This window comes from Anas platyrhynchos, chromosome 1, assembly GCF_047663525.1.
Source record: "Anas platyrhynchos isolate ZD024472 breed Pekin duck chromosome 1, IASCAAS_PekinDuck_T2T, whole genome shotgun sequence".
Taxonomy (NCBI): Eukaryota; Metazoa; Chordata; class Aves; order Anseriformes; family Anatidae; genus Anas; species Anas platyrhynchos.
In genome coordinates, this window is record NC_092587.1 from 187,319,541 (window position 1) to 187,341,938 (window position 22,398).

The window sequence follows — 22,398 nt, forward strand, 5'->3', positions numbered from 1 at the left end:
GTAGATAGATGGCTCATCAAAACACCCTTTTTCAAGTTATGGTATGAAATAAAATTCAGTAGTCTCCAGCGTAAAATAACTCCTTTGTTTTTGTTCTGGAGAAAGATTTTGGTCTTTTAAGACTTATACCCACTGCATAATAAATTAATACTTTACAGTAACCATATGTGTACTATAAACCAAGTCATAAGTTATTTTAAAGATTCATTGAACTATGCACAGGTCATATTTAGCCCAGTGAAACACATTACAAAATATTCCCCGACATACTCTTGAAAAGAAATAGTTAGTCATTGTGAAAAGGCAAAACAGTATTTTTATTTTAAATTATTATTTATTTTTATTTTATAAGTTGCATACAAGAAGTTCAATATTATAAAATGCATTTCCTTTCCTACTGTCTAATAACATTTCTCTTTATTTAACTTGCAAGAGATAAATCACAATTCTTTGCGGTATTCATATTTATTTCAAGAACTTTAAAAAGTACGTCATAAATACAACCTAAGTTGCCAGTGTGCCAAACCCTGTAAATATGAAGAAATTTATATTCTTTTGGCTGTGACCTATAATTCTTCATGATGACAGCTTGGACATGTAATGTATTTGCAAAGATCACTTATCCCTCCCTCAGAAGGGCAACTTAACCTGTCCTTGACATCTGCTAATAATTATTACTATGTCCATGATTGCCTGATTACATATCCTGTACCAGATATTTCTCATAATCATTTAAACAGGTGTCGTATATTTCAAGAATATTAATATTCCAAACACCTAATATTTACAAATATTTAAGATCTGTCATAAGACTGACATTCACTGATAAGCAACAGATTTTTTCCTTTTACCTATGCAATGTGAGATAGTTGCTTTTTATAGGTTCTTGAAAAGGGTGATACTCACGCATTGCTAATGAACAAGAATTCCCTTGATGCTTAGCCCTCTCTCAGTGACTCTCTTTTCCAGACAGCCTTCAGTGTCAGGCCACTGTCTGAACCAATTGTATCAGCAATAGCTGCACAAACCACTTCTGGTGCTTTCTTCTCAAGACCACAGAATGGTTGAGGTTGTAAGGGACCTCTAGAGGTCCCCTGGTCCAAAGCGGATCCTTGGGACAACAGCCAAGGAACAAGCACTTATTGATACCTGCAGTGCACTTCCAGTGGGCCGATATTCAAAGAGCGCACGATCTTGTGCCAAGGCAGAGGTGTGCCTTGGCACAAGGCAGATCTTGTGCCAAGAGCACTTAGAAAGAAGATAGTGGCTGGAACTAGATGGCCATCTCAGAACAATCCACAGACTTTTCCGGGTATTGTCCCACTTTATTTTATTTTATTTATTTATTTATTTTGAAAAGATAAGTTCCAGAGAAGGGCTAATCAATTGGTTTTGATGGCAGCAGCTCACTCCAAACTACCTGGAGTAGCATACATGGAAGCTCATATGAATATGTAGTGAGCCTAATATTTCTGGGGAGGAAAGAATGACTTTTTTATTATTATTTGGTTATAACGCTTTATTTTCAGTTTTGCAATAATATAAAGGAAAAGTTGAGGACTGACACATTTGTTAAATGTTCTCCCCTTGGCCAGAAAGGTTACTGTAACCTTGTTTGTTACTCATAAAAGAAAACCAAGATATAATATTTTTCTTTACTTGATATATCTGAACTGCCTGCTAGTATTGCTTTTGATCAGTTATTACATAAAGGTCAAGCTGCTTTGACACCATGCAGTTTCAATAAGGTGCTTCCACGATTACGCTACAAAAAACACTGTGACCTTAAAGTTACTGTCATGCAAGTTTGATGGAAATATGAAAAAGTGATTTGTGTAACCAGGGAATGTTACATATCAAAATGCATCAAGTCCATCTAAGATGAATACATAACCAGATATATAAAATGCATTTATTAAGGGTTTGGTGTCCTAGAGCTTCTTCTGAGGTAACACTGATAACGTATCAGGATTCCATTCTGCTATACCTTGCAAAAGGTAAACAAAATAATAGGAAGGAGCTGTGATAAAGTGCAACAGGTTTTTTTTTTGTTTTTTTTTTTGTGTTTTTTTTTTTTTTCCTCAGTTATAAAAATATTGATTCCATGATCTATCTGCTGAAACAAATTGTGATTTCTTGTTACAATTTCAGCAAGGCTGGTCATTTAAAAAATAAAGAATAAAAAGGTAGGAAAAGTTTAAAAGACATAATTGAATTCTTATGAAATTGCAACACTATGTGACACTTGTAAGTAACACTGTGCCTTCTGCCAGTGAACAAAAGGTTACATGGCATGGTTACATCTTCTGTCACTAAAAATGCTATGAGATTTATCTGCTGGGAAAGCTGGAGCCTAGAACACTATGAATTTATTTTAATATCAGATACATAACTGAAATACAGCTTCTCAGTGACATATTACTATGTATTCCCTGCATTTGCATCAAATCTAGGTTAGATTTGGTACTAAATTGTAAGGTCAATACTCCAAGAGACACAAGGCATTTTCAATGGCATCAAATGGTGTCTTATCTTTCTTGAATAGTTATTTCTACAGACAGAAGTGAAGCATTCCAGGAAGTGCAAGACAGGGTAATAATATGCAAAAGAAGAACAAAGAAAATGAATAAAAGACAAAAACAAAATGAAGGAATGAGAAAATGTGGAGTAGATGGAAACAGCCTGTAGTGGTAAAACACATTGACAAGGAACAGCTGCATATAGAGAAGTTAGGACAATATATGGAGAAATAGACAGGAACAGCTATTATAATATAAATGTATATACATATAAAAGGAAGATGATGCAGCCATGTAAAAAAAAAACAAACCAAAACAAAACAAAAAAACATTCACACACAATCTCAAATTCAACTCAAAATTCTTAAATCTAAGTGCTTTTAGAATAGCAGGCTGCTATTGAAAATTACGTTTTGATGGCCTGGTAATAACAGATATATAACCTGCTAATGTCATCAATATCTCCATTTACTCAGGATACAGGACTGTTGCATACCTATGGATGATGACTAGTGACAACTCACACAAGGAAGCAAAACAGCAATGTTAACAGTTTCTGTTCACAACGTTTTAAAATTACCATATAAAAGAATAAACAAAAATAGCAGAGAAGTCATAAAGGCAATGCCAATCATTTACCATTACATAAACAACAGAAGTTTTATCCCTGAATAAAGAGTATAAAGACTAATTCATCAGGAAGGAGTCAGAGACCCATTATTTCATGGAGTAGATGGAAAGCATTTGCCACCACTGATCACTGGAAACTTAGAAAAGTTTCCACTTTCCTCAAGAACTAACGAGGTTTGAAGAAGAAGCTTTTACATTTACATGATTGTATGAGTGTAGATGATTACTGAAATTTCAATACTACTTACCAAAATTTAATAGAATCAGCGAATGGTTTGGGTTGGAAGGGGCCTTAAAGCCCACCCAGTTCCACACCCCTGTCATGGGCAGGGACACCTCCCACCACACCAGGTTGCCCAAAGCCCCATCCAGCCTGGCCTTGAACACCTCCAGGGACGGGGCATCCACAGCTTCTCTGGGGAGACTATTCAAATGCCTCTGAGTGAAGAATTTCCACTGAATATCTGTCTACCCTCTTTTAGTTGAAAGCCATTACTCTTTGTCCTGTCACCTCCAAACAGAGTCCCTCCCCAGCTTTCCTGTAGGACCCTGTTAGGTACTGGAAAGCCACTGTAAGGTCTCCCTGGAGCCTCTTCTTCTCCAGGCTGAACAACCCCAACTTCCTCAGCCTGTCTCCTTAGGAGAGGTGCTCCAGCCCCTAAATCATCCTCGTGGACCTCCTCTGGACTCACTCTAATAGGTCCATGTCCTTTTTGTGCTGGGAGCCCCAGAACTGAATACAGGGCTCCAGGTGGGGTCCCACAAGAGCAGACCTCCCTCACCCTGCTGGCTACACTGCTTCTGATGCAGCCCAGAATACAGGTGGCTTTCTAGGCTACAACAAGCACACATAGAACTATTACTTAAAAATCTGAAAGCTATAAAAGTTATCTGGCTTAGATAACAAGTCAACACAGACCACCAAATTTCCACGTCAGTGTTATCCTGAAGTATCAGCAAAACCACTTCTTAACTTGTTCTTGACTAAACAGTGAATATTGTAAAACTTAGTTGCAGTGAAACATAAGTTATTCTTTCAGAGAGTTTGTAGAAGTAAGCTCACTTGTGACTATCTACAGTAACTGAAATACTTCTTTTCCCTGGACACAAGAGCATTTCACCTACTTCCACTTTAATATTTTCTATTGGATTAGTATCTGAGTGCTCTGACTTTTAGAAGTGTCATAAATGTAGTTTTCATAGGGATTCATCATCTATCAATTATACATTTGATAGTCATTGATTGTTGAAACTTTACTTATAATGAAACCATAAAGATAATGCAGGAAAAAAAAAAACAACACAAAAACTCAATTTTCAGTTACACTACTACCAACTCCTACTCTAGTTTTAGAATCACTTAAGTTCTCCATTACATTCACTTAAATTCTTCATAATTACCAAAGCAATTCTTAGTACAAGGCAGCTCCTGAATTTAAAGTAGTTATTAGCACAGACAGGGAATATTTAACCTGAAAGGTTGAAGTAAATTGTATTTCTGAACATACATATTTGCCAGTTATACGATGCTAGTTATTTGATTAATTTTGTGATTTTATAAACTCTTTCAAGAGAGTCATTTTAGAATGTTATGTTTAAAAATGCTCAGGTGTAACATGTTAAAACAATGCCAATGAGTAAATGTAGTGCACACATCTTCCCATGGCATTGCACTTGCTGTCTAACAAACTTGCTCAGCAAACAGTTACTCACTTAAACTTAGGAGCACAGCCACAGGATTTTCAGCAACAGAAGTTGTTGAAACTCAAACACCCACATATATCTGCGCACATTATGCAGATAGCTATCCCTAATATGACCATCTCTACCAATATATAGGCTACAGTATGATCCCATGCACTCTGTTAGGATGTACTCTCCACTTCTTAGACATAAAGGTATCCCTTCCTTGTTAAAGGACACTTATTTCACATGCTGTACGAGTATACCATTTCCCGGAACTGTTATCAGAAAATTATTATGATTTTAATATCCACTCTGAATAGATAAATTAAACTGGTTTATCTTTCAGACATTTTTATATACCAACATTGGGTTCTTCCTATTATCAACACACAGTTGCTGTCAGTTTCAGTTTTCCACTTGTTACTGTCAAATGGTTCCAGAGAATAATGATATAGTGTAAGACTTCTACAAGAAAAAGATATAATCTTTTATTTTCATTAGAATCACCCTATTTCCTTAGTCTTCTGTGACTACTGAAGATATCACCAGCTGTCTCTATTTCTCATGCAATACCAGTTGCATGACTGATGACATTTTTTGACTTGCGACACTTGCATATGTCTTGTGCAGCCTGCAACACCTTATGACTTGTGACAACAGCTTGGAGCATCTCAATTTTATCTCTTTTTTTTTTTTTCCTCCCCTCATTAAAGACCTAAATTGTGAAAAAGCATAATTCACATACTTTGTGCTAGAGGAGTTTACCTCTAAAACTAACAGGAGGAAAAGACATGCCAGCATCTCCTTTGGAATAATGTCTGCATTAATAAACTCTTCAGAAGGACAAAGAGAAAGAATGAATTCAGTTTGCTGAATTACTCAAAGAAAGTCACAGTACTCTCTCCAAGCGTTATCAAGATCAGTAAAATTCTGTTATGCCTGTTGCAGCCAACTGCAGATACAGCTAGTTAATACAGCCAAGTTCACTCAATCCACTTGTCAGGTAGGTATTTTCTTCTTTTTCCACTGCAGATAAAATAATCAAAATACTCTCCCTGATGACATTACTTAGCTTATTGCCTTTGTATGAATGGAACAGAAGCAAAACATAACCACATTTTTTTTTTCCTATGTACATTTATACTACTGCTATATATACAGATTTTTTCCATTTTTAGTACTCACTTTACGCACCACAAAAAGACAACCCAGTCATTTTGAATCACTGGTGTCAACTGGGGCAGCACAGGTATTTCACAGTTTGGTATTTTCCAAACCTGGAAGTCTTCTTTTGGCTTTGGGAAATGAGTGAGATTCATTCATTTCTCACTGAAGAAAAAAAAAAAGAAAAAAAAGAGAGAGAGAAGGAAAAAAAAATCTATATGAAGGTGTCTACCTGTCAGCAAAACTGCACTCTGTCAATGGAGGGTTTTCTCTGTTACCTAAGCAAATTCATTTTAGGTGCCTCAAGGTAACCCAGATGCGGGAGACTACACACCCTCCTACAGCAACAACTACTGGCCAGACAGGACACCAGAGGACCCAGATGTCCATCTTTAGTCAACTGAATTGTGCTCTCACTAGCTACTTTAAAAGTAGCCTTGGAAATAAATTCCTTTAAAAAAAGAATCATCCATAAACACAAGCATGGTATTTAATTAATATGCATATTGACAAATATGGTGTTTTTCTCAAGTAAGAAGGAGGCTGACAATTTTACTCAGAAAGAACACTACAGCAGAGCAAAATCTGAAGACAGTGAGCATGATAACCTTTGAAGGTGGTATCGTATTTGTAAAAGATTTTGCAGATCTCAGTAGGTCAAAATTGGATTGGAAATTCCTTCAGAGGAAGTTAACTCCCAGGAGGGATCCTGTTTGTGTAGACAGTGATATTGATCAAGAGAGACCTCTTTATATTTGAGCTGACGTTTCAGTAGGATCCTTTTCCTTATGAAAGATCTTATACTTTCCTTAGTATCTGTAAACCATATTAGCTCATTTGCTGCACCTTGTACATAAGAGACAAAAAACAACAACAGCCAAACAAAAACATTCAGTATCACAATTTGCTAAGCCAAATTCAGGTTCCAAGGAGGAGTCTTTTGCTAACTACTGAAGAAATTCAGGCTTGTGTTAACTTTTTAGAACATTTAGCCATGTCAATATTATCGTAATTGCTAGGAAAAATGAATGAATCATAGCCGTATCTGTAAGGTAACCTTCTAGTGACCTCATTCAAAGTTATATCTCTCTAACTCCAGTAGGTATTCCAAAACCTTACAGAGCTGCAGTTTAAATGAAAACAGCATTTTGCATCCAGCCATATAAATTATTTTAAACTAGTCACTTCTGTTGTTAATTAGGAATTTCTGCACACTGTGCAAAAACACTGCGAGCCCATGCTCATCATTTACACAATGAGCTGGAAGCTGCAGTACACATGGTAAAGAGACTGACCCTGAGTCAGAGATTATACCTGAAAATGACAGTACAATCAATAAGTACTAATGATGGATAGATGAGAAGCAGATTTTACAGATGGCCTCAACTCCTGGGTATTTGCACGAGGACCTGATTTTTGGATAGGCATGGACCTTGAAGTAAGCCTGTCAGCCGAGAATGGATGCAGCAAATGTCTTTGCTGGAAACATGGGCTGGAAAAATGAGAAACATTGTCTGTCATTGCCTGTTCATCAGCTTGATGGCAGAACTAAAGACAACACATGAATCAGCATACATGTCTAAAAATGATTATTTGGCAATATGGGGTCTTCAATCAGTTTTGCATTCATCACAGATAAATGTCTGGAATGTTTAGAGATGTATGTGCAGGTGCCAACTACATCAAGCGACCTAAAACAAGAATTTACTGGAATGCTTAGGCACTCTTGCAATTTTTGTTGGAGTGAGGGACTGAATGGATTTGTTATTAGCATATTTCTGGGCTCAGCTGAGCAAACAATAACAGAAGATGCTGGTTTTGGTTTACTGACTGAACTGGCTGCAAATTAACTGATCATTCAGATTTAAAAAACACCCTGAATACAGAGCCAAACAACAATTGTCAAAATTTACATGTTCTTTAAAAATATTCTCAAGTAAGTAAGTGTTGTATGAGACATTGTATTATGACAGTAACAATTCTCATTAAAAGTTTTAGATATTTCCGTTGTCTTAGATTAACACAAGAAAAGATAACCCCCACTGAGAACAGTTTATCAATCATTAGGCTTAATGAGAAGATAACAGAGGCACAGAGCATACTTAAGGGGAGGGAGGGATATTTTCCTTTTACTATAGATATTTGTCTCAGATTTAAGATTTGCATTTGCTTATGGGAATGAGAAAGCAGTAAGCATGAAAATTCCCTTATCATATACAGATACTTCCTTTATGGCCCAAAGACTAGCATTCCAAAAGGAGAATAGGAGAATTTATTCATACTCTCATGAAAACAGCCTTTAAATAGGAATTAGAAAGCCAGGTGCTAGTTGGACAAACAGTGGAATCATATATATACATATATATACATACACACACACACATATATACACATTATGTATATAAAATTATACAGTATTAAGAACCCAGTAACCCATGTTGATGAGTTACTGCAGACACTTCAGAAGTATAATGTCTTCCCCTACAAAGAAAGGTCTGATAGAACTGATATTTTGCTCTCAGTCCAATTTGCTGTTGAGAAGACAACACAAAAGACTATTGCAAAATAAGAGGAAAAAATAATCCTTCCCATAAATTTATGCATTTTCCCTAAAGCAATGTTATTTAAGTTGGGAAACAAACAAATAAACAAACAAACAAAACAAAACCAAAATGTATTCACTGTTGATCTAAATAAAGTTGACTTTGCATTTCTTTTAAGAACCTAGAATTCAAGCTTTCATTAGTCTTGAATTTACTATAAGCCCAAATATGGAATGCTTGATGTTAACATGAAACCAACTACACTCCTTAAAATGCAGTATCTTTAATTGCATTTTTAATTTCTTAATGTATGCCTTTGCATTTAGAATCAAGAAAGACTGGTGTAATAGTATAGTATTGCCATGGACTTACACCAAAGCAATATTAATTTGCATCAAAAACTGAAGCATGTCTACAATGCTTACTTAACCTGAAATAATCTTCTGGAACAGGAAAAGTCCTCTTTGATATCTTGGACAAATTCTTTGCAAGACAGCTGTAAAACCTGACTGAATTACACTTGACTGAAACTTCCCGGTAGTTCCCTCCTTGAAAAACCAGTGATGAGGATACTTATCCCCCCCAAAGCTTAGCTTTTTTGGGGGGTATTTAAGCCAATTAGTACCACAACTTAATGTCATGATTATTAATGATGTTTAGGTTCAAAAAGTGTTTGGACAACGCTCTCAGACAAATTGTTTGGTGTTTGGGTGGTCCTGTATGGAGCCAGGAGTTGGACTCAATTATCTTTGTGATCTTTCCATCTCAGGATGTTCTACAATTCTACAGGTTCAAAGCAGTAATAAATGATTCAGACCATCTAAATTGTGAGTTACCTCTTTCTCTGTTTAGACTGAACAAGAAGCAAGCCTCGAATTAAAACACAGCTTTTGACAAGATAATTTAGTTAGACTCCTGTAGTAGGCTATCTGAATACATTCCTTTAAGATGTACATTTGCAGAGGAACACAGCATACACGGCATACAGATGAACAGAGCAGCGACCATACTTGATATGTCAAGTCACTATCTTGTTTCTGACAAAAAGAATGCTTATGAAAAGAAACGTAAGAAAGAAACATTTCAGGCCAAGGACTGATTCAGTCATTGGCACGTTCATCCATCTCTTTACACGTGAGACTATCTAAGGACTCCTGTGTACCATCCCACCTGATGGTTACCAGCGAACTTACAGTTCATCAGTCTGAAAAACCTGCTTTGACTTCTTTTATGTGTGCCCTCCACAACATCCTGTAGCAATAATTTTGACAGCTTAATTATTTAATAATTTGTTTTATTTTATTGCTGGTAATTTCACTGTGTGTTCTCACAGAATGAGAAATGGTGAATAATGAGCCCATTTTCACTTTTTTTCGTACCACTCAATGTCATTGACTTCTATCATATTAGCTTTTAGCACCTCTTTTACAAGCTGAAGAGCTCTAATCTGTTTGATCATCTGTTGAAGAGTACAGCATCTCCTTGACATGTTTTCTGCCTTTTGCTGAATTGTTTATAAACTTGTATTTATTTTTTGAGATAGAACTCTAACTGCATATGGTATTTAAGATTAGCAGAAATATCTTCCTCACGATGAAATTTTTACTTTAAATGCTGTTCATGGCTCCTATTCTAATTCCTAATATTTAATTCACTTTTCTGATTTTCTGATATTTGTCTGATATTATATTTTTCTGATATTCAATAATTCCAGAACTCCTATTTGAGAAGCCAACGGTATTCAGACAGATAACTGAGGGCAAGGGCCAAAGCAAAGATACTTTAAGATCCTTTGAGAAGTTCCTTAGTGTACACTGAGAATAAAAGTTACATTCCCAGGAAGTAACACTGCTTTTTTGTAGTAACTACCTTGATTAATTCACTATTATTCAGCTAAAGCTCTCACCATCCTACTATCTTTCTTCTTCAAATAATTTATGAGTTCATTTTACAGCATGTGTTCCAGCACTTCTTATCCCAACACCTCACTGGTAATCTGTCTCATCTGGGAAAAAAAATGACCATTTATTCATACAATTTCTTCCCTATGTTTTAAGTAACTATTTGCTCCTATTCAGAAGCTGCTGCTCTCCTAAAGCTCAGGTTTTTTAGAGAGTTTTTGGTAAGAAATTTTAAAAACCTTGACGAAATTTATTGATAGTTCTCCTGTATGTCTTTGCTTATATCAGAAGACAAACCCCAAACAATTATCTCACAGGACTGTATTCCAGAACTGATTGTCATATCATGTCAAATATCAAGGAATAAGTTATCATGCTGAAGCACTTGACAAGGAGACTGGAGATATACATAAGCAACCTCTCATTGCTAGCAAGGGAGGCCTCAATCAGATTTGGCACACGCAACCTGGGAAGCAAACTGTTCTGAATTTTAAACCAGCTCTTTAATAGCATATTTTCCTTGTAGATATGTGATGGAGAAGGAGGAAAGCAGCAGCAAGAATCAAAAACATCCTTCAGTGAACAGAACTTTAAACAGAGAAAGTGGAAGCAATAGAGGACAACATGACAAAAAGCCTACAAAGACTGCCTGTTGGAATGAACTGATCCTCCAAAGTGATCAAACCTAGTGGAGAAAAAAGGCACACAAAGTCCAGTACACTAAAAGATCTGAATTTCTACAATCAGTACATGATCAGGTAGAAGCTGTTAAGATTCATCTTTTGCTGGTATTCAGTACATTTTCAGAGCATCTGCTTTTTTTTTTTTTTTTTTTTTTTTAACATCCATTTATCCCTATTATAAAATAACTGGAAAAAAGATGTTCATCATCCTTCCTGCTGACACCGGTCACAACATAAAGCAGAAAGCAAGCTTCATAAAACCAGCAAGTTATTCTAAAATAAGTATAAGGTATCTGCTCTGTCAGTTAAAATGGAAATATCCCTCGGAGCATATATTTTTCACTTAAATTTATTAAAATTATCAACAGTCTTGAAAAATTATCAACAGTCTTGAAAGAAAATACAAGAATCCTCCCTCCCTGCAGAATGTCAAAACTGCTCTTCATAATTCTTCAATTATTTAGGAAACTGGGTGCTGAAGCCAAAGCATCAAGTGTTTTGCGAAGACAATATATTTTCAGGATTGCAATAATAGCGTTAGTCACTACATACCACATGACAAGACCCCTATAGCCTGCACCATTCAAGGTTAAAAAAAATAATAAATAAAAAGGAAGAAATTAATTTTTCATCTTGCTTTCTCCTAATTAAGCCTTACTTTAAGCTATTCTTTTCCTAAAGCAAAATGAAAATATGAAAAAAATAAGTAAATCATTTTTGCACAAGCTGCTAAAGAACCTTCCCCTTTTTTAAAAAGAAAAATCTTCAAATGTATTTTAAAAACATTAATACTTTTTTTCCAAATAACAAATCGAAATGTTCTTATGACGCTTCCTGGTGTAGAGGAGAACTTCTACAATTTCTGTTAGCTCACTCTAGTTGCAAACATTTATATCTGCTCTTTTGACAAGTTGATGTATGCTCAACAACATAATTAATGTTTTTCTAGCCTTTTAAATTAAAAAAAAAAAAATTAATTTAAATTTTATTTAAAATTTTGGAATCTCGTTTTACAAGAATTCGCTTGACTGCAGACATATAGTTCTAAATATTTCCAGACTGGCTGATCTCTAACCAATTCCTTCTATGGATAGAATACGCAGTATATGCGACAAAATATATTTGTTCTAGTTTGACAAAAGGAAAAGAAGGAAACAAAATCCAGCCACTAAAAAAATAAATAAATAACCAAAATAAAGTATTTTCAAGAGACATGATTTTAAGATCAAATAAATAATAACAAAAACAACAACAAGAAAACCACACTTTTAATCCTGTTGAATTACTCTGTAGGAGTCTGAAGAACTGGGTAAACTAATTGATGAAAAGTCAATCTCACTTGATGATATAACACATCCAAAACATCATGGTTTCTTGACAAAGGATACCTGGGTCTCCCCCTTGCTTTTTGCTTTACATAGTACACAGTACTATCAGGAGTTGTCAGTTTTCACCGTCGATTCCTGAAGTTGATGAAAGAACAATCTGCATGCATTTTGAACTTCACGAAACTCCGAAACACTGAAATGAAGGAATTGCTTCTCCAAACAGTATTGATCCTGAATGAGGCAAGTGCCAACCTGTGAAGTAAACATCCATATTTTCACTGACTGCAAAGAGTAAACAAGCATATTGGCATGAGTCTGGTTAACCTGCCAGAAAAGGGTGAAGGAATAAACACTAAATGTTCATGCAGCTGCCATCTGAGTGAATATACTATACAATGTTAGTTGGAGAACACAAAGAACCAGGAATATATATGCTACCATAAAGCAAACATACTGCACTCTATCATAGATACAAACCGAAGCAATTCCCTAACCATAATGTTTTCTACCCACTAACAACCATTGGCCCCAGGCCACTGCAAAGAATCTGATGGCGTCACAAGATGGGTGTCTATAATTGCCTTAAAGATTTTATATATATATGGAGTGAGAGACTATTAAAGTTGTTCAGTTTGACTTATCTTGCACTGACCAAAGTGATTAAAGAACTTCTTGGGATCACCTTGCACTAGCCATCCACTAAGGCAACACAAGGCAACAGTAAGACGTCTCTGTCTACAGAGCTTTGGCGAGTATTTGCCCCAAAGTGAAACATTAGTTTCATGGTCCTGAGTAATCTTGAATCAGACAGTCCTGATAGCTGTACAAAAATAAGTATCCTGCAAGTCATATGAATGAACTAATTTCTTGAATCACTGAGAAGATGCCTGCCAGGTTCACCATTAGGAACTGAACTTGCAAATGTGTATAATGAGTTACTTCAAGTAAAAGAATTCACACCAGCTTCCCCTGTACCTGAGCACAAGAAAACAACTGCAGAAGTTTTTGTCCTTGGCTTGCACCAATGTAAGTAGCATATGTGATCAGAGGAAGTACTGACTTCTTTGGTGCATCAGTAGTGCTTGCAAAGGGTCCCTGAAACCAGATAAAACCAGAAAATTGGAAGGCAGCAGAGGAAAGCAGATCAAAAACCATATGCTGTTGTGTCCAGTATCCTCAAAGAGGCCAGAGACATTATCCCCAAGGTAAGCTGCTGAGTGTGGTCTGTAGACCCTCGAGGTAGATGACAGTCAATTGAACGACCACTTTCTTCTAGGTCCACATGGAAGATCTGACAGAATAGCTACTATCTTGGACATTTTTAGAACAAAGGACTTTGAATCAAATATATATTCCTTTAAAAAAATTTTATTCAGACACATGCACTTCTTTGGAAAGCTCTGAAAGCTGCATTTAGGACATGCAACAGAAATGAAAAGCCAAAGCATCCAGAAGGTGCAATTTACTCTCAGCAGTACGTATGGCCACTAGCACTGGGTATCTCCAGCACTGATGAATCCTTAGCATCAACTGGGAATTCTGCAGAGACAGCAACTTCTCCAGGCATTGAAACTTGTGCCTGGAGAGGGAAAACCAAAACCAAAACCAAAAAAACCCACACACACAGCACAAGAGTTACCTCTTTTTTTTTTTTTTTTTTTTTTTTTTTAAGTCAAATGGATGGACCAAGAGAGAACACTCTCTCACTCCTGGACTTTATTACCTGGTCCTGAGAGCACAGACCTCACCAAAGTGCCCCAAATGTACTTTCATGCTGCATATGTGTAAAAGCATCCTCAAACCTTGCATGTAAAAGAAATAATCCTCCCTTTTACTGATAGAACAGGTGAAGATGGGGACTGCTGAACTGCTGGAATGTTCTCCTCCAACATCCCTAAGTATGCAAAGTGACTGCAAGACTGAAATAGAGAAAGACAGTCACGAATATCCACTACTCTATCTCTAGCAGATCTTGGCCTCCTTTACAATGCTTAATGAACTCATCATGTGCTTGGAAAGATCTGGAGGTGACTTCCCAATCATCTAGGTAACTGGGTCTGACTTCCTTCCAGGTCCATGAAGAACACAGGTCATCCAAGGACGAATGTCCCAAGAGAAACAATGATATAAACTTGTATTTCAGACAAGAGGATGGGTTTGGCTGGCACCAAGGCACAGTAAGTGATTTTCTAAAAAACTGAACATTCTTTCTAAAGAAGAGGCTTCAAACCCAACATCAGCTCACATGACAGTGACTGGGTGGAAGGCCCTCTCTAGACTTCCACTGTGACTTCACCAGTAAACAGTTTTCAAAACTGCTTAAAACCTTCTTTCTCAAATGATTTTGGGGAGCTTATTTGAGAGTGAAGAGAGAAATTCCACTGTGTTTAATCAGTCAGATTTTTCCATTTCAGTTCTCTTTTTGTGTTTGATTCAAGTATTTGTAGACTTGTGACCCTAGCACCAGGAAAAGACTGAGTACATTTTATCTGCATGCATGCGTACCTCTGTGAAAAATGTATTTAAAAAATAAGAGATTCTTAAATCTCCTACCAAAAATCTTCATACAAATTTTCATAGAAGAATTATGTCTAAAATAATCAAGCAAGGGAAACAGTATTGCTCTATTATTTTTCACAAATATTTTTTCAAATTAGTTCACAATTCCTCATTCATACAAACTTTATTTTGGAAAAACTGTCAGATATCTAAAGAACTTCTTTATTTCTGAAATCAAATTTCTGTCTTCAGCATACTTAAATATACACTATTTTGTAATTTTTGTGATTAGTACTTGGCTTTGTTTTGCACACAGTTTGCAATTTCTTGAACCCTGAAACATTTTCCTCAAAACTGTCCTATTCTAAAATGTATTCCTTACAAATGTACTTTTCTGTGACAGAGAAACATGTTTTTGCTAATAATTTTTATGATAGTAAATAGTAATGTTTCACTGTACTAAAACCCAAATTCCATAGATCAGTTCTTATAAACCTGTAGAGACAGCTTCTATTTGTTTTCTAGACACATAATACTATAAAGTTTTTAATTTGTTTATAATAAATGTTCATCAACACAACAGAAGTGGTGGGTGCTTAATGCACACCCACAAATAAGTAATTTATTTGGATATTTTCATATAATTTACATATGTTGCAGTTCACAAAACTAATCCTTCAATTTCAGAAGCTGATTATTTGTGTGACTTAAATCAACAGCAATATTGACAAATATATTAATTTGGAATATCATGGTGTGTCTCTCCACTGAAGTGGAAAAAAGATAATTAGATGTTCAGTATTGTTCTGTTAAATTTAAGCCACAATATATTAGCAAGAAGCAAGTAAATTTAAGATCAAATTTAATAAAATGAAAATTTATTAAGAGACTTTAGATTGCTAAGATTTATAGGGATGCACACCCCTAACAGTCAGTTTTTACTACTAAGTTTAGTTTTCCTCTAACGTTTCATAAATGTGTACAAATGCTGACCTTGCATGACCTTTAGGCTTCATATAAAGCATATATATAAATTCTGTAAATTCTACATATAAAAACACATAAATTCTACTGTAATTTGTCATATTACTTCAGTATTTTGGCATATTATTTTCCATTATTTGCTGACAAAAATCACTTATTATAAATAATTGTCAGAAACTAAAAAGTAAAACTACAACTTGTATTACTTTGGTAATTTTCATGAGGTTTGTGAACAGCATTTTGATTACAAATAGTATACGTGATATGATTGCAATGTACCTATCCCAGGGTTATTTTGACCTGACATCCAGGAAAAGGTATTTTGTTGCTCAATGAAAAACTATTGTATTAGAAAGAATTTTCAAACTGAAAGCCCCAGGAATACTTTCCTTGAAAACTACATGTTTTGGTAACAAAAATCTACACAGCAGAAATACATACCACTACTTTGGGTTTTACAAGAGTTGACAACAGACAATAACATCCATATTTATGCACGCATATAGTATCTCCAGAATGAAACCCACTGCGCTTTTAGGAAAATATGTTACAACATCATATTCAGAGAATCTTTACCATCAATTCATTGACAAATAGAAAGATTTAATGATCTCCTCCAGTCCATCCTGCTGGATACTTATTGTTTTATTAATAGCTTAGTTGACAGAGCATACTTGTAAATCCGAATGTGACACTAGCTTAGGACAGCTACCAGTCTGATAGTAAATAGGATTAGAATTCATAATTGAAGACACAATCTAGTAGAAAATAAAGATGCAATTAAAGAAGGTAAATAAATAGTTTGCATAAGAATAATCAACTGTGAAAATACAGGATGAGGATAAATAGTATGCAGCTATCTTTCAGAAAGATTTTTTGGTAGCTATTGTTGAAGAGTTAAAAGTGATCAGCAATAGCATACTCTTGCATAAAAGACAACACACTGGGTTTATAAGTACTGCCTTGAGTATAAACTAATCTTTCCACTTTACTTGTTGGTAACAAGAACTGGCAGAGGAGCTGGCCAAGCCCCTATCCATCATTTATCAGCAGTCCTGGCTATCGGGGGAGGTCCCAGCTGACTGGCGGCTAGCAAACGTGACACCCATCTACAAGAAGGGCCGGAGGGCAGACCCGGGGAACTACAGGCCGGTCAGTTTGACCTCAGTACCAGGGAAGCTCATGGAGCAGATCCTCTTGGGAGTCATCATGCGGCACTTGAAGGGCAAGCAGGCGATCAGGCCCAGTCAGCATGGGTTTATGGAAGGCAGATCCTGCTTGACGAACCTGATCTCCTTCTACGACAAAGTGACGCGCTGGGTGGACGAGGGAAAGGCTGTGGATGTGGTCTACCTTGACTTCAGCAAGGCTTTTGACACCGTTTCCCACAGCATTCTCCTCAAGAAACTGGCTGCTCTTGGCTTGGACTGGCGCACGCTTCGTTGGGTTAGAAACTGGCTGGATAGCCGGGCCCAGAGAGTTGTGGTAAATGGAGCCAAGTCCAGTTGGAGGCCAGTCACTAGTGGCGTCCCCCAGGGCTCGGTGCTGGGGCCGGTCCTCTTTAACATCTTCATCAATGATCTGGATGAGGGCATTGAGTGCACCCTCAGTAAGTTTGCAGATGACACCAAGCTAGGTGCGTGTGTCGATCTGCTTGAGGGTAGGAAGGCTCTGCAGGAGGATCTGGATAGGCTGCACCGATGGGCTGAGGTCAACTGTATGAAGTTTAACAAGGCCAAGTGCCGGGTCCTGCACCTGGGGCGCAATAACCCCAAGAAGAGCTACAGGCTGGGAGAGGAATGGCTGGAGAGCTGCCAGGCAGAGAAGGACCTGGGAGTGATGGTGGACAGTCGGCTGAATATGAGCCAGCAGTGTGCTCAGGTGGCCAAGAAGGCCAACGGCATCCTGGCTTGTATCAGAAACACTGTGACCAGCAGGGCTAGGGAGGTGATCGTCCCCCTGTACTCGGCTCTGGTGAGGCCGCACCTCGAGTACTGTGTTCAGTTCTGGGCCCCTCGCTACAAGAAGGACATCGAGGTGCTTGAGCGGGTCCAAAGAAGGGCGACGAAGCTGGTGAGGGGCCTGGAGAGCAAGTCCTATGAGGAGCGGCTGAAGGAGCTGGGCTTGTTCAGCCTAGAGAAAAGGAGGCTCAGGGGTGACCTTATCACTCTGTATAAGTATATTAAAGGAGGCTCTAGCGAGATGGGGGTTGGCCTGTTCTCCCATGTGCCTGGTGACAGGACGAGGGGGAATGGGCTAAAGTTGCGCCAGGGGAGTTTTAGGTTAGATGTTAGGAAGAATTTCTTTACTGAAAGGGTTGTGAGGCATTGGAACAGGCTGCCCAGGGAGGTGGTTGAGTCACCATCCCTGGAAGTCTTCAAAAGACGTTTAGATGTAGAACTTAGGGATATGGTTTAGTGGGGACTGTTAGTGTTAGGTCAGAGGTTGGACTCGATGATCTTGAGGTCTCTTCCAACCTAGAGATTCTGTGATTCTGTGATTCTGTGATTCTAAATCTACAGCTTCATTCTTTATAGATGATACTCTACCTGAATAACATGCACTGAAAGGAGTTCAGCAGAAAATATTAACTACCAAAGGTCTAGAAAAGATCTAAAAAGAAAACTGAACAAAATCAGGAGTTTTTCAGCTGAGTGGAGACCTAGTGAATATGCAAGTGAAGGTAGGTTAGAACACACAGAATGGGCATGCAAAGTGAGAGCTCAATCTGTTATCTGCAAGAATACTACTTGGTCATGGCTGCCAGAAGGAATAGCTTCCCAAAAGCTAGCCCTAGTGCAGATTTGCAGTATGCACTACTCAAAGCTTGTGCTCTTCCTGAACTTGTAACTAAAATGGATTTTTCTCCAGATAGTATTTCATTTCTTGACAGTCTCTTTCTCCTGAAGAGGTAGTACACTCAGTTAACTAGTTTCACCATGATTTACCTAATCCAACGACACCAGACAGCTTTTTTCTATCATGGTTTAACAGAAGCCTTCAAGAGAAGACTTTAGATTACAGCAGTACATAGCTTGGAAACAGAATCAAGAAAAATGGTATAAATGCAATATAGTCTTCAGGTAAAAGCAAATGTCTCAATGCCCAGGTATATTTTTACCTGAAATCCTCAAGGTACATATTATTTTTTAATGTTGGTAACTTAGTTTTTAAGGAAAAAGTTTGTGGTCAAGAAAAACCCTGAATTCCTAACTTAGTTCTCCTTTTTCCCTCCTTCCCAGACTTCCCATATTTCCATACCTTAAAAGCACTGCATATACTTCCCTGCTTCACCTGGCCATTTTAACTGTTTAAGATTTCACATGCTGCAAAAGAACACTTGCTTGACACATAATAATGTTTAAGTGTATGATTTCTAGCATGATCTGGTTTTGACAGCAATGACTCTATACAATTTGAACATGGTAAAAGAACAGGAAGCTTATAAGCACATGAAGCATTTTCTTCATTACATCATAACAAAGTAAAATTCTACACTCCACCTCCGGGTAGCTTAAGCAGTGGTGCACCAACAATACTTTTTAGAGTTTAATTGAGACACCACTATGAAGAAAATGAATCAAATACCTGTTTACAGAATTGAACACTGAATCCTCAGGCATCCAATATTAAAACTCTAGTCAAAATCCAAAGTTAGACCCTAGGTCACTACAGTAATTCTCTATTTTACCACTTAGTTACACCCTAGCTGTCACTTTACAAGCGATATATTCACTTTCACAAAAATACATTGAAAAGTTAGTCAATGACAGTTCAGAGTGACATCTTTTAATGCACTACACATGCTTGCTGCTATGCACACCAAGTTTTAACTGTCATGTTGTCAAGAAAAACGATAATTCCCTAGCCATATCTATCTTTCTAAGCAAGTATGAACTACAGAACATTTGACAATAGAAAATTGTTTCATATATTTAAGAAATTCTGTCACTTGCATGAAAACTTAGGGAGAAGTTACATTTGAAGCTGACAAGGAGAGAAAAAAAACACAGAACACATAGAGGTGGAAAGCATTTCAAGTTTTATATATAATTTGTACTTCTCTTTTTTCAGCCTTTAGTTGAACGCAACTTAAAATCCATTAATAAAAAAATTGAGCATACATAAAAATACAGTCTCAAAGCTGCACTTGGTCAATAACTTCGATGGACCTTCATAGAGAATGTAACTGTGTTTATTAAAAAAAACCACAAACTCAATCTGAAATTCGGATTAATCAATGTCCAATGAATAATCATTAGGATTACCTGTAGTAACAGATGAATGTTGCTCAGTCTATTCTCCTTTTGAATGCTCCCCTAAATTTGTTATATTGTAAAGTAAATAAATAAAAACTATACATGCTTTTCTAATCTAGAGAAATTAAGATCTTTACATTTGATTTCTTTCTTCGGATTTTGCAAGAAATATAGTGAGATTACATTGGCACTATGAAAATATGAAAAAGTGGACTTAGAACATTCGTAATTGCAGATAATACAGTTCTTAAAGTAGCTTCTCTCAAATTTAACCAATGGAATAAGCACAGCACATCCTTTATGAGGAGGGACCTTGCCTTTGGCAAATCTTGCTTAATTGAAGTGACTTAAATCTTTTCACTCTCAGGGCAGTTTGCAATGCACTTCTCACTTCTTTGGGCTGGTAAGGAAGCAGGCTTTTGAAGATACGTTTTATTTTTTCTTCTTTAAGCTGGTTCAATGTTGCTTTGTAGCAAAGGTACCCAGAACCTCTGTGGGGCACCCTGCTCACTTTTCACTCCTTAAATGATTTTAGAAGAAATAACCAAATAGATGTGAAACTGACTTAGTGTCTTTGATACAAACTGAGCAAAGGAAAGCAAAACACCACCGTGGCACACTTAAAGCGGGATTTAGCCTCCCATCGCGTTAATTAAAACCCACACCCTGTACTAAAAGTTGACAGCGAGCCCACAGATGCCCAGCAAAGCACGACCCAAGACGAGCCGCGGCGTGTGTACAGCCGGGCACAACAAACACACCCAGGTCCCCGATGTAGCGCTACGCGTTACTACTTTCTGGTAACATTTTGTTTGTTGCTTTCTTCTTCCTAAACACACCCGGGGCTGTCAGGGAGGGCACGAAGCCCCGGGGAAGGCTGCCCCCTCCATCCCCCGCGGACACACACCCAGTCTTATCTCTGCAAAGAGCCGGGCACGGAGCCCCCCGGCGCACGGGTCCCGCCGGGAGAAGGGTCCTGCAGCCCCCGGGAGGGAACTTTTCTCCGGGCCGGGGGCGAGGCGAGGGCTGTCGTTACCTGATGCCGCCGCTGGGCTCCTGGGCAGGGTCCCCGCGGCTCGCTGCATGCCCGAGGGGCTTCATCCGGCTTCCTCCCCGCAGGCAGCGCCGCCTTCCCCGCCGGCCCCGCAGCCTCGCCGGTGCGGCGGGGAGGGAAGGAGGAGCGGCGGCAGGGAGGAGAAGGGGCCGAGCAGGGGGCGGGCAGCGAGCTGTGCCCGCCCTCAGCCCCACGGCGGCTTTGGGGGGGAAAGCGCCCTTCCCTGCTCAGTGTCTGACATGGTTCGGGCTCCCTGAGGGCGACGCGTCCCGGCCATGGCAGAACGGGGGTGCCCGGGGCTCGGCGGCGCCGCCAGGCAGCGGTCGGTGCCCATGGAGGGCGCTGCTGCCCCGCTGGGCGCCCGCCTGAGGCGGTGCTGGGACCACATCCCTCGGGAGCCTGTCCCAGTGCCCGAGCACCCTCTGGGTGCAGACCCTTTCCCTAACCCCCAGCCTGACCCTCCCCTGTCCCAGCTCCATGCCGTTCCCTCGGGTCCTGTCGCTGTCCCCAGAGAGCAGAGCTCAGCGCCTGCCCCTCCGCTCCCCTCGTGAGGGAGCTGCAGGCCGCCATGAGGCCTCCCCTCAGCCTGCTCTGCTCGGGGCTGGACGAACCAAGGGACCTCAGCCACACCTCATACGTCTTTGCTGGGCAGGACAGCTTGCAAGGGGTACATAAGTAGCATAAGGTAGACCCTTAGGGGGGTTGAGGAAGTATGGGATTGGGAAGTTTGGGAGAAGAAAATGGGACCTAAGAGGTGAGGGAAATTGCCAATGACAAATAACTATGTCTGGTAGATTAGGAAGATAAATGACAAGTGTATTTTTTTTTTTTTTTTTTCTGGCAAATCTTACTATCTAGAAAGACAGAATACTGAATGCAATCAGGATAACCGTAAAGGAGAAAAAAGTAGGATTTCCTAGTTTTACACTGAAGTGCGTCATTGAAGTATTCACTGCAGAAATGAGAGGAGGAAACGATGAACACCAAATTCATATCTTCATCCAGGTTATTAATTGTGTGGAATAACTCCTCCCCCACTGACTTCCCACAACTTCCTGGCATGACCTAGAACACTTCAAAGTGTTTGTCATTTTCAATCTCGTTCTGGTCTCTTGCAACTCTCTGCTTGTAGCTCAGTTGTTTTGGGA

The 22,398-nt window shown here is 38.4% G+C and overlaps 1 protein-coding gene across 2 annotated transcripts in view; it reads right to left on the reverse strand.

The window, feature by feature from the left end:
- SGCG (sarcoglycan gamma) overlaps positions 1–21,392 on the reverse strand; it is a 141,620-nt gene extending 120,228 nt beyond the window's left edge. For both annotated transcript variants that reach the window (XM_038175207.2, XM_038175198.2), the window contains exon 1: positions 21,233–21,392. The gene's annotated coding sequence lies outside the window, so the exon portion shown is untranslated. The remainder of the gene's footprint in view (positions 1–21,232) is intronic.
- Between the last annotated feature and the right edge of the window lie 1,006 nt (positions 21,393–22,398).